The sequence below is a fragment of the Crotalus tigris genome, unplaced genomic scaffold, assembly GCF_016545835.1.
Source record: "Crotalus tigris isolate CLP2741 ecotype Arizona unplaced genomic scaffold, ASM1654583v1 scf7180000023625.2024221, whole genome shotgun sequence".
In the NCBI taxonomy this organism is placed as follows: domain Eukaryota; kingdom Metazoa; phylum Chordata; class Lepidosauria; order Squamata; family Viperidae; genus Crotalus; species Crotalus tigris.
The window spans coordinates 216662-228854 of NW_024100087.1; the positions used below are offsets into that span (position 1 = coordinate 216662).

Genomic DNA, 12193 nt, shown 5'->3' on the forward strand with positions numbered 1-12193 from the left:
AACTGGGAGACCGTGTGATGCAAAAATTCCTCTCAACACCTGGATGGTCCTGACAGTAGTAGTGGAGGAAACAGGAACAACCTCTAGTCACTTGGAATGGCTATCAACCACAACCAGGAAGAATTGACCCTGAACGGGCCCAGCGTAATCTATATGCACCTAGACCATGGAATTTGTGTTTCTCCCACCTATGAACTGGTGTCTGAGGCATTTCAGGCCGAGACTGTTGGCACACTTGGCACCCGTGCACCTGGGCCTCGCTTTCATCCTAACGATCCCAGGATGTCCCTCATGCAGAGAGATCAAGATTCTAGACCTCAATTAGGCTGAGATGACTACCCTGCTACCCCATAAAAGGCACCCATTAAAGGTAGACAGTGCATGTCTCCTTTGCCAAAAACTTTGAGATGTCGCATCTGGACACGGGTCAGGCCATCCTGACAACACCCATGTCAGCACACATGTAAGCATGTGATCAGTTACAGTTTCAGCAGCCATGTCCCTAGCATTGAGGGGAGATTCAGGCAACTCCTGAATGGAAAGAATATTTATGGCAGGAGCAGGGTCTGCTTCTACCTGAGTTAAAGGCAATCTGCTTAGGCCATCTGCATGGCCCATTTCTTTTCCAGGTTTGTGAACTGGAGTGTAATCATATGCTGACAGGAAAATGGACCATCTCAGCATACGAGGAGAAATGATATGGGGAGTCTGTTTGTTAGTAGTAAACAATCCTAACAGAGGCTTATGGTCTGTATAGACTGTGAAATGGCGGTCATATAAGAAATCATGAAATTTCTTTCTGTCAGCTACTATGGCCAAGGCTTCTCTGTCAATCTGAGCGTAATTCTGCTCTGCAAATGACAGAGTCCTTGAATAATAGGCCACAGGGACTTGTGTCCCATCAGCTTTCAGATGGCTAAGTACTGCTCGCACCCCATAAGGAGATGCATCACATGCGATGCAAACAGGCAGTTGCTCATTGAAATACGCTAAAACAGTATTAGAAGTGAGCAAGGCCTTAACCTTGTTGAAGCTCTTTTCATGGACTTTAGTCCACTGCCAAGGAGCCTGCTTGTCTAAGAGCCTATGTAACGGCTCTGCCACTGCAGCTTTGTGTGGAAGAAATGCATGGTAAAAATTTAAGAGCCCCAAGAAGGCTTGCAGCTCATTCTTGGACTTGGGGCTTGGGGCCTGTTGAATAGCTTGTAGTTTAGCTTCAGTAGGGTGAATGCCTTGGGCATCAATCCTGAAACCTAAGAAGTCAGTGGAAGTAACTCCTATCTTGCATTTATCTTGCTTTAGCTTAAGGCCTGCTTTTCTAAAACGCACCAAGACAGCTAAATTTCTGCTAAATTTTGAGATGACTCCCCAGCAATGAGGATGTCATTGAAGTAGGGACAGACCCCAGGAATACCTCGAAGTGTGCTCTCCATGACACTCTGGAATATGCCAGGGGCTACATTTACCCCAAATTGCAGTCTCTTGGCCTTGAAGGCCCCCCTGTGAGTTACAATAGTCTGGGCCTCTGCAGCTGCCTCATCAACAGATAGCTGTTGATAGGCCTGTGCCAGGTCAAGCTTCACAAAAATGCACCCCCCCCTTGAGGGAGGCCAGGATGTGGCTGACAACAGGGACTGGATAAGCGTGCTGTTGCAATGCCTTATTCAGTGTACACTTGTAGTCTGCACATATATGTATTTCCCCATTAGCCTTTAGAGGCGTTACTATGGGAGTTTCCCATGGACTAGAATCCACAGGTTCTAAAATGCCCTGCTGGAGCAATTTGTCCAGTTCAGCATCTATCTTACCTTTGAGGGAAAAAGGTACCCTCCTAGGCTTAACCCTGATGGGCGTGATGGTTGGGTCTAACCGTAGAGAAATGGGTGGCCCCTTGTAGGATCCTAGCTCTGAACTAAACACATCCACAAACTCCTTGCAAACTTCTGCAAGGCCCAGCATTTGCAAACTGTGCAGCCCAGTTACCTGCATTCCCAGGGCCTTGAACCAATCGAGTCCAATAAGACTCGTACAATCACCCCCAACAACCACCACATCTAGGGAACCTTCAAAATCCTTATACTGTACCTTAAGGATGGCCTCCCCCTTAACACACACCATAGAATTTTGAAAGTCAGTGAGTATTAGATTTGATGGCCTGAGTTTAACTCGAAGGCCACTACTGCAGCAAATTCTTTTAAAGGTATTAATTGAAATAATGGAAAGAGCGGACCCTGTGTCCAACTCCATTAGTAAAGAACCCCTTGAAACCTTACGTTAAGGGAAAGTTTCTTCTTAAGGGGCTTATGTGTTCCTGTTCTTAGAATGCTCCTGCACGATGCACAGAAACCCACCCTGTTTTGGCTGGGGACCCTGGTACCTCTCAGACGCAATTCTTCACGAGGTTGGACTTTCTGGCGACCCAAACAGACAGATGCAATGTGCCCTTGCTTGTCACATGCTCTGCAAATGGCAGAGAGAAACCTGCAGTCAGCTCGCTTGTGGCGTCCTCCACACCCGAAGCATTGAAGCGATGCTGGGGCTTGTCCGGACATTCCTTCTACCTCTTTCCAGCTGGCTGGTGAAGCCTATCCACCTCTTCTTTAGGATCCGCTTCCGATTCTTCTCGAGCGCCCTCTTGATGGACTGTAACTGTTTCTGAAGGGTTCCTGGTGGGTCGTAAAGCCTTCACAGCCCCGCCTGCTGCTTCCTCAGCTGTCACCTCTCGTAGGGCATCTTGGAAAGAGACATCTTCTTTTGCAAAAATCTTCTGCTGTAAGTCTCTGCTCCTCAAACTGCATACGAAGCGATCTCGCAGCCTCTCTTCCAGATCCTTGAACTCACAAGGTCTGGCTGCTTGCCTTAAGGACACAATAAAGTCCGCAGCAGATTCACCCAGCCTCTGGTCTCTCTGCTCGAACACGTGCCTCCAAGCAATGATGGATAACTTTGGCTGGAAGTGTTCCTTCAGCATTTTCTTTAAATCAGCATATGTTACTGACTCCAGAGGTGCAGGGGCCACCAGGTTCTCTGCGATGTCAAAAGCTTCCTGTCGGGGACTTCCGGTGGTTAAGCGACGATGATGGCGGCTACCTTGTAGCCGTCCTCCTGAGACAGTGTCAGATCTGCGGAGCACAGCGTACATCAGCTGGCCCGCGGTTCGAAATTCCCTTCCCAGGCAAAGGGAAGGGGTAGAGACTGCATGAATAGAGGTAGAACCTCTTAACCTTCCCTGGATTTTTTTTTAGGGGGGTAGAAAAAGTGCTCCCTCGGAGTTCGTGCTTTCTCCGCCTCTCAGCTATCTTTGTTTCCTTGGAAGCAAAGTGAAACGCCGCTACCATCTCCGCACTTAAAGCTTTCTGGTGAGTGATTTTTAAAGTGGACAGAACTGTTTAAAGGATTTTACTTAGAGTTAGAGATTTATTTTTCTTAATTCTTTTTTTAGCTTACGCTGATTCTTTTTTTTTATTATTTTTTTTCTTCGGGCGGAAAGTGAGAGTGAAAGTAAAATGGCACTTTGAAGGTGTTTTTTTTTTTCTATCTCCGGAAAGAAAAGACGGACTGAATGAAATGTATGCTTAGCATTGCTTTTTTTTTTTCTCTTTTAAGTTTCTTTTTCTTTTTCCTTTTAAAGTGCTTTGGAAGTTCTTATTTTTATTGCACTTTTCTTGGTCTTTTTTTATTTGTAAAGGTTTAAGCATTTTCTTTTTTTTAAGAAGAAAGAAAGAGAGACTAACTTTAAAAAATGGCTTCAAAGAGACAACCAGCTTCTATAGTTTCTAAGGTGATTTCTTCTCCTGTTATTGCAACTGTTCAACAACAACTTAAAGTAACACCACCGGTGCAGCAACCTAAGGCTATATCTCCACCTTCTCCTCCCCCATCAGGCTCGTCTGCATAAGACATTAAAGATATAATGGGAAATGCTGTGTCTCGATTTAGGGAGGAAGTGAAGCAACTTCTGGAACGGAGTAAGTCTGAAAGTAAGGAGGAAATGAAGAAAGAAATGAAGGAGCTTTTTGTACAGAATAATACTATTTTGAGGCAAGATATAGTCTCAGGTTTATCTGGATTGGCTTCTGTGGTCGTGAAGCTGGACTCCAGAGTGGAAGAAGTCGCAGAAAAAGTAGATTTTCTTGAGTATAAATTCCAAGATATGGAAAAAAAGGTGGAAACTTCACAAGATGATATTCTTATGTTTCAGTATAGACAGATGGAATATGCCTTGAGAATTAGGGGTCTTAAAGAAGATATGAATCAAGATTTGATGGTGATCAATGGTTTAGCTGTTGTTTTGAATATAGATAAAGATGAATTACGTGGAGAAGTGGAAAAAATTTACAGAGTTAACTCTTGGATTGCGAAACAGAAGAATTTGCCAAGAGATGTGGTGATTTACTTTGCTAAGAAGTCTCTGCGCAATCAGATTTTACAAGCTTTTTATAACAAGAGATTCCAGATTGCTGCCCAAGATATCATTATCTTAAAGGAAATCCCATCCAAAATTTTAAGAAGCAGAAAAGATTTTGCTTTTTTAGCAAATGAACTCAAAACAAGATTGATGCCATTTAGATGGGAGATTCCGATGGGTATTGTTTTGAGCCATGCGGGGACACGTTATAGACTTAACACGGTTGCTAAAGCTAAAGAATTTTACAACACGGTCCTGGGAGCAGGCTCATCTTCATCCATGACTCAGAGACTTGAGTGACAAAGAGGTGGAACAGCAGTCTGAAGGACTAGGTTTGATGGCTGCTGGGCAGGTGGAATGGATGCGTTAAGCAGAGGTTAAAGAACAGAGAATGACTCGTGCAGCACATAAACGTAAGGAAAAGGAACAACAGAAGAAAGAAGCTAAAGAATCTTCTCATCAGATTGTTTCGATGCCGGTGGGAGGAGCAAGACCCAAAAGCTCTGCAATACATTCTTCAGTAGCAGACCTTGAGGGAATCTTCTCCAGGCTCCTGGTTGAGGGAGATGGCAAAGTTCCTGACCTGGAATGTTAACGGTCTTAATTTTCCACAGAAGACAAAGAAAATCTTTCACTATTTAAAGCAACATAATAATGACATTATTTGTTTGCAGGAAACTCATATTTTACTTAAAGACCAAAAATATTTAGCTAATGCTCGCTTGGGATCTCATTTTGTATCTCCTGCCCCTGGGAAAAAAGGGGGTGTGGTAATTTACGTTAAGCAAAACCTACCAGCTTGTCTGGTAGAATCAGATCCTCAAGGAAGATATGTTATGATTGAACTTGGCTTATATGGTAAGAAAATACTTATAGTGGGATTGTATGCACCAAACCAGCAACAGGAACAATTTTACAGGTTGCTACATCAGAAAATAACTCTGTTGGATTATAGGTCAGTGATATTAATGGGAGACTGGAATGGTGTTTTAGATACACAAAAGGACAAAAAAGGTTTTTCTACCTTCTTCAAACAGGCTAAACTACCTAAAGCTTTTTTTGATTTGAAAGAAGATTGGGAATTGAGAGACTATTGGTGTGAACGTAATCAAGAGGAAAGAGATTTTACCTTCTTCTCAGATAGACACCAATCTTTCTCAAGGATTGATTTCTTCCTGATTACAACAGATTTATATAACAGGGTGAAGAATGTAAAAATTTTTCCTAGGTCATTGACAGATTATAGTCCAGTTTGGATGGAACTGGTTGCTGAGAAAGAGGAGAGGAGATCCTGGAGGTTGAATGAGAATTTATTTAAACAAGAAAAAAATGTTCAAAAATTAAAGGAATGCTTAAAGGATTATTTTGTTTTAAATATGTATAAGGGAACATCAATGTCAATGGTATGGGATGCAAGTAAAGCCTTTATGCGTGGGATTTTGATAAAAATGAATAATTTTCATAGACAAAAGCAGACTCAGAAACGTAAAGAATTGGAAGATGAGATTAAATTAAAAGAGAAGCTTTTAATCTCAAATCCTTTAGATGAAAAGGTGAAAGGAGCTATAAAATTGTTAAAAACACAATTTAATATGTTGATGGCTGACCAAGCTGCAACTAATTTAATGTTTATGAAACAAAATACATTTTGTAATGCTAATAAACCAGGGAGATGGCTGGCTTATCAGTTAAGAAAGAAACAGAGACAGAGAATTATAGATAAAATAAATTATAATGGTAAATTGGTTTATCAGAAAGAACTGATTAAGAAATCTTTTTTAGATTATCAAAAATTATATAAGAGTACCAATGTACAAACTATAGATATAAATAATTATCTAAGTAAAGCTAATCTTCCTAAATTAACAGAAGATCAGAAAAAAGAGATTAATGGTTTAATTACCAATGAGGAAATTGTGACAGCTATTAAGCAATTAAAATTAGGCAAAGCGCCGGGTACGGATGGTTTGACATCTATTTATTATAAAACTTTAGTAGAAGAGATGACTCAACCTTTATGTGAGCTTTTTAATAATATATTACAGGGTTTAGAGATTCCTCCGTCATGGCGCAATGCTTTTATATCTTTGATTCCAAAAGAGGATCAAGATCTCACTTTGCCCAAGAATTATAGGCCTATATCTCTCTTAAATGTGGATTATAAAATTTTTGCAAAAATTATAGCTAATAGGTTTATGGGGGTCTTGCAGCAGCTTATACATAAGGATCAATCGGGTTTTATAACTGGAAGGTATATGAAAAATAATGTTAGACAAATTATTAACTTATTAGAATATTTAGATAAAAACAACCAAGTCTCTGCAGGGCTGATATTTTGGGATGCTGAAAAAGCCTTTGACCAATTGAACTGGCAGTTTATGTTATGTTTAATCAAGGAGATGAATTTTGGACAAAATATATTACAAGCTTTATCTAACATATATCAAAAACAGACTGCTCAACTTATTGTTAATGGGGGTTTGTCAGAGGTTTTCACAATAGAAAAAGGTACAAGACAGGGATGTCCATTATCTCCGTTATTATTTGTTTTAACATTGGAAATTTTGTTGATTAAAATTCGGGAGTCTCAAGAAATAAAAGGAATAGAGATTAATAAAAAAGAATATAAGTTAAGAGCTTTTGCAGATGACTTGGTTGTTACTTTGTCTCAACCTACTTACTCGGTAGTAAAATTATTACAATTGATTCATCAATATGGGTGTGTTTCGGGTTTTAAAATTAATAATAATAAGACTAAAATATTACCCAAAAATATGACTAATTGCGATAAACAGACCTTGGTTAACTTAACAGACTTTGAAGTTGTTGATAAGGTAAAATATTTGGGGGTCATATTATCTGCTTCTAATGTAAAATTGTATAAAAACAATTATGAAAAGTTGTGGATTGGGGTACAGAAGGATTTAAAGAATTGGGATAACTTACAGTTATCTCTTATGGGTAGAATTGCAGTTATCAAAATGAATGTTCTACCAAAATTTCTTTTTTTGTTTCAAATGTTACCTATCTTAAAGAATGAACTTAATTTAAATGAATGGCAGAAAGGTATTAACAAATTTATTTGGGCAGGGAAAAAACCAAGGGTAAAACTTAAAATTATGCAAGATTTTCGTGAGAGAGGTGGACTCAAGGTACCAAATTTGAAACTATATTATGATGCTGTGGTCCTAACATTGATTAGTGATTGGATGAATTTAACAAATGTAGAAATACTCCATTTGGAGGGTTGGGATTTACTTTTTGGATGGCATGCCTATTTAATTTTTAATAAAAAAGTGGATCGGGTTTTTAAATCTCATATTATAAGGATTTCTTTGCTTAGGGTGTGGAGGAAATATTATAAAAGTGATTTTAAAATACCATTATGGGCTATACCTTGGCATGCGATAGAGGGGATAAAGAGAGGAGTTAAGATGGATACGGTTTCCTATATACAACTACTTAGATGGGATGGTCAAAATTGGCAGTTAAAATCTTTGGAAGATTTAGTACATGAAAACATTACTTACTCATGGTTTCAATATAGACAAATAGTGGATAGATGGAAGACGGATCGTAATATGGGTTGGCTTAGAGAAGATGAAAATCCTTTTAAACAAGTAAGGGATCAAAGACCAACTCATATTAAGAGGGTTTATGGGGTTTTAGTGGAAATGGATTCAGAATCTGAATTAATCAAAGATTGTATGATTAAATGGGCACAAAACATTGGTGAACCAATCCCATTGGATACTTGGGAACTTATCTGGGTGAGGAATGTTAAATTTACACAAGCGCAGAACTTAAGAGAGAATTTTTATAAAATGTTTTATAGATGGCACCTTGATCCACAAAAAATGTCTATTATGTACCCTGATCTACAGACTAAATGTTGGAGATGTGGTTGTTTGGACGCTACTTATTATCATATTTGGTGGTCGTGTAAAAATATAAAAGCTTTTTGGATTAAGATATGGTGGAATATTCAAAGAATCTTTAGAAGGAGGGTAAAATTTACCCCGCAATTATTTTTATTAGGTATTGTTACTGATTGTGATGCTAAGGAAGTTATATTGATGTTAAATTTGATTACAGCCGCAAGGCTGCTAGTAGGACAATATTGGAAGAAGGAATCTTTGCCTACTTTACAAGAGTGGTTTTATAAAGTTTCTTACTTGGCGGAAATGGCAAAGATTTTGGCTTTCTTAAAGGAGCAATCTCAAGAGAAATTTTTTGTTGTATGGGAAAAATGGATAAATTTTATACAATATAATTTGGATATGGAAAAATATCATTTAGCTTTTTCATAACTTGTATAGATTGTTTTTTCTTTTCTTTTCCCGTCTTTTGTTTTCTCCCTTCTTTTTTTCTTTTATTTTTTTATCTTTCTTTCTTTTTCTTTTTTTCTCTCTCTCTTTCCTCTCTTTTTTCTTTCTTTTTTAAGTATTTTTCTTTTTAATGCTTATGTCACATATATCTTATTATTAATTATTTTATAAGTTGTAAAAATTTGTTTAGGTTTTTTAAAATTTTAAATAAGCCTATATTCAGTTCTGGGAAGTTCGGGGAGGGGGGAGGGAGGGGTGGGTTTGGGAGGGATTGGGTGAGGGTTGATTTGTTTTTGGTTGTTTATTTGTAAAACCTTTAAAAAATTTTCAATAATAAAAAAAAAGCTTCCTGTCCACAGGCACACAGAAGAGTTGCTGCCTTCAGGCCGTCTTTTCTTATCTGATTTGCTCTGAAGTAATTCTCTCTCTCAGGGTGTGAGACATCAAAATCAGATAAGTGACCAATCTTCGCCATCCTCTAGTTACAATCTTCACCACTCGCTCCTCTGCAAACTTCTATTGGGGAAAGGGTCTTGTAGCCAAGCTCACCCTCCAGCGACGCTATACTGGCAGGCTGGGACGCTGATTCAGATGCCATTTTCCCCTCTTCAGGACTTTCTGGGTGAGTCCTTAAAATTTTTTTTTCTTTAGCTTGCAAAGGATCCCAGCCTCATCGCCAGTGTTGTGTTCTCCACTTGCGAATGATGACATGGTTGCAATAATCAATGCTTTATTCTCCTACTCCAACTCCAAGCAAGCAGCAAAAGGCATGCAGGCCTTTTATAGGGCTTAAACCCCAGACAGAGTGAACCAATAAGAGTTCTTCTTTCTTCGCGCCTTGCACATGCGCACAAGGCTGGCGCCGCTCTGTCTGGTCCCAGGCAGCTTTTAAAATGCCCAGGCCCCTTTGCAACAATTCTGGGCCTGCTGAGTTTCCTCATCAGGCCCAGAACACAACAAGCCCCTAATACTCTTCCCAATTTGTAATGTGTCAAACTAAACTAGATTAATATGGATTTTTCCTGTTTTTTCCTCACATAACAAACTACTTTTAAAATTGAGCCAAGTATTAATCAACTTGATACTTTCAACTTTCTCTGCTTGGTATTATCCAGCTCTGGTTAATTTACAACCAGAAAAATCAGTCTGACTTAAACATAACCCATACATAATTATAAACTTTACAAAAACAAAAGAATAAAGAAAATCTGTCTTTTCACTAGGAAATCTAATACATGCCTACTCATAATATATCTTGCCGAGTTCAGTGGAGTTTATTCCATTATATCAATATAGAGAATTCAGCTTTAACCAGATGTTTTCCAGTGGGAAAAGCTGACATATTCCACTCCCTAGAGTTTTGGCATTTATATAAATGTCATTTTAACTCTAATTTTTAAATAAATTGATTTTAGGAATAAAAACAAAATATTTTTCCCAGTGTGCTATTCCTTTCTCATGATAGCTCAGTCCAGCTTTATAGCAACAAGGCTTATAATCAGTAGTGGGATTCAAATATGTGAACAACCAGTTCTCTGTGTGGCTGCTGCTTCCAGAAGTTCATTCTGGGCCTGGGCAACAAAAAATTAGCTACTAGTTCTATCTAAGTGGTGCGAACCGGCTGAATCCTACCACTGCTTATAATTAGGCAGTACCTATTAACAATTAGTAATAAGGTACACCAAAATCTGACTGAAATTTGGGAGATCTGCTTAGTGCATAGCAAATGTAACACTAAGGTGACCAACTTTTTTACAACAAAAAGGAGGACACGAATAAATTGAAGAAAAAAATATTGTAAATAAAAGAAACATTGTATTTATTGCAACAATAATACAGAATACATTATAATATGATCAATGCATAATAAAAACATTTGTAACAATAACATTTTATGTTGTAATTATGCTTACATGCCTATTAATTATTTAAATGAGTACTTTTCCATTGAATGAATATTTTTTGTCAATGTATCATCTTCTAACAATATATTGGAAATATCTGAACAAGAAATATCCTTCATATTGAATTTTACGGCAAGTACTGCAGCTAGAGTATCAACATTCAATCTTGATTTCTCACTTATCCAAAAATCTACACGGCTGGACTACGCGGGGGTGGGCGGCGGAGGCAGGTGTTGTGAGCCAGGCGCTCCAGGATGGCCACGTAGATGCGCAGAGTGAGGTGGTGGCAGCGCAGGTCAGCACTGCATAGACCACCAGCTGGCGCTGCCCATGGAAGGTCAACTGCCCACCGGGCCCCCGCCCACAGCCGCCCCGCTGCCCTGCCGTGGAGAGCCGGCCCCGCGGCTTGCAAAGCACCAGTCGAGCCAGCTCCGGCCCTGAGCCGCCCCCCCAGCACCACCGCCCACCCTGCGCATCCCCATAGAGCCGGCCCCACGGCTCGTAAAGGCAAAGCACCAGCCGCGCCAACTCCAGCCCTGCAGCCGCCCCCCCCAGCACCACCGCCCCCCCTGCGCATCCCCGTAAAGCCGGCCCCACGGCTCGCAAAGGCAAAGCACCAGCTGCTCCGGCTCCGGCCCTGCAGTTGTCCCCCCAGCCACCCCCCAACACCAATGCTCACCCTGCGCATCCCCATAGAGCCGGCCCCGAAGCTTGCAAAGCACCAGCCGCGCTGGCTCCGGCCCTGCAGCCACCCCCCAGCACCACCGCCTACCCTGTGCATCCCCGTGTAGAACCAAACAGGGAAGATCAAGAGAAACTTATTGCTCCAGTCTCCTCCAGCTATCTGCGGAACTAAGTAAGAGATGGTGTAGTTGGGTAGCAGTGAGGGGTGCAAAGTTCCTGCAACTTGCACATGCAAAGTTTGCCGCCTGGGTGTTTTGGAACGCTCAGCAGCAATTCCTATTGGCTTTCGAAAGCCAATAGGGGGAGTAGCACAGCTCAGGCAAAAGTTGAAAAAAACCATCAAAAAAAGGTCCCAGAACGCCTTCTGGACCTTCTATGAGGAAAAAAAAGCCCTGCAGATTAGTCTTAAAATATAGAAAAAGAGGACATTTAGGAGGACATTTTTAAGGGAGGACAGAACTCACAAAAGGAGGACTGTCCTCCCAAAAGGAGGACGGTTGGTCACCTTAGTAACACTGGATTTTTCTTTTAACACAGAGACTCTATTCTTAATCCAACAATACCAAAACATTAAGAGTTAGAAATGGCATATGGATAGCAATGGTCACTTTGCTCAATTCACTACCAGGTAAAGATCTTCAAAAAATCCTTTTAGTCTTTCTGATTTAAAAGGGCCTTTTACTGTATTCTCTTGCTGTTGGTTTAAATTTAGTTTAAATTTAAACTAAATATGGTTTTTGAAATCTGCTTCAGACTTTATGCTATCTTCTTATTTTATTATTTATTTTGCATGGTTTATAGTCCACTCTATAAAAAAGCCTCCAAGCAAGTTACAGTATGCTTCAATGATAAACTCAACAACAGAAAAA

At 40.0% G+C, this 12193-nt stretch overlaps 1 protein-coding gene across 4 annotated transcripts in view; it reads right to left on the reverse strand.

Annotated features, from left to right (window-relative positions):
* Positions 1-12193, reverse strand: part of PDE5A (phosphodiesterase 5A) — a 122358-nt gene that overhangs the window by 70925 nt on the left and 39240 nt on the right. The window lies entirely within an intron of this gene.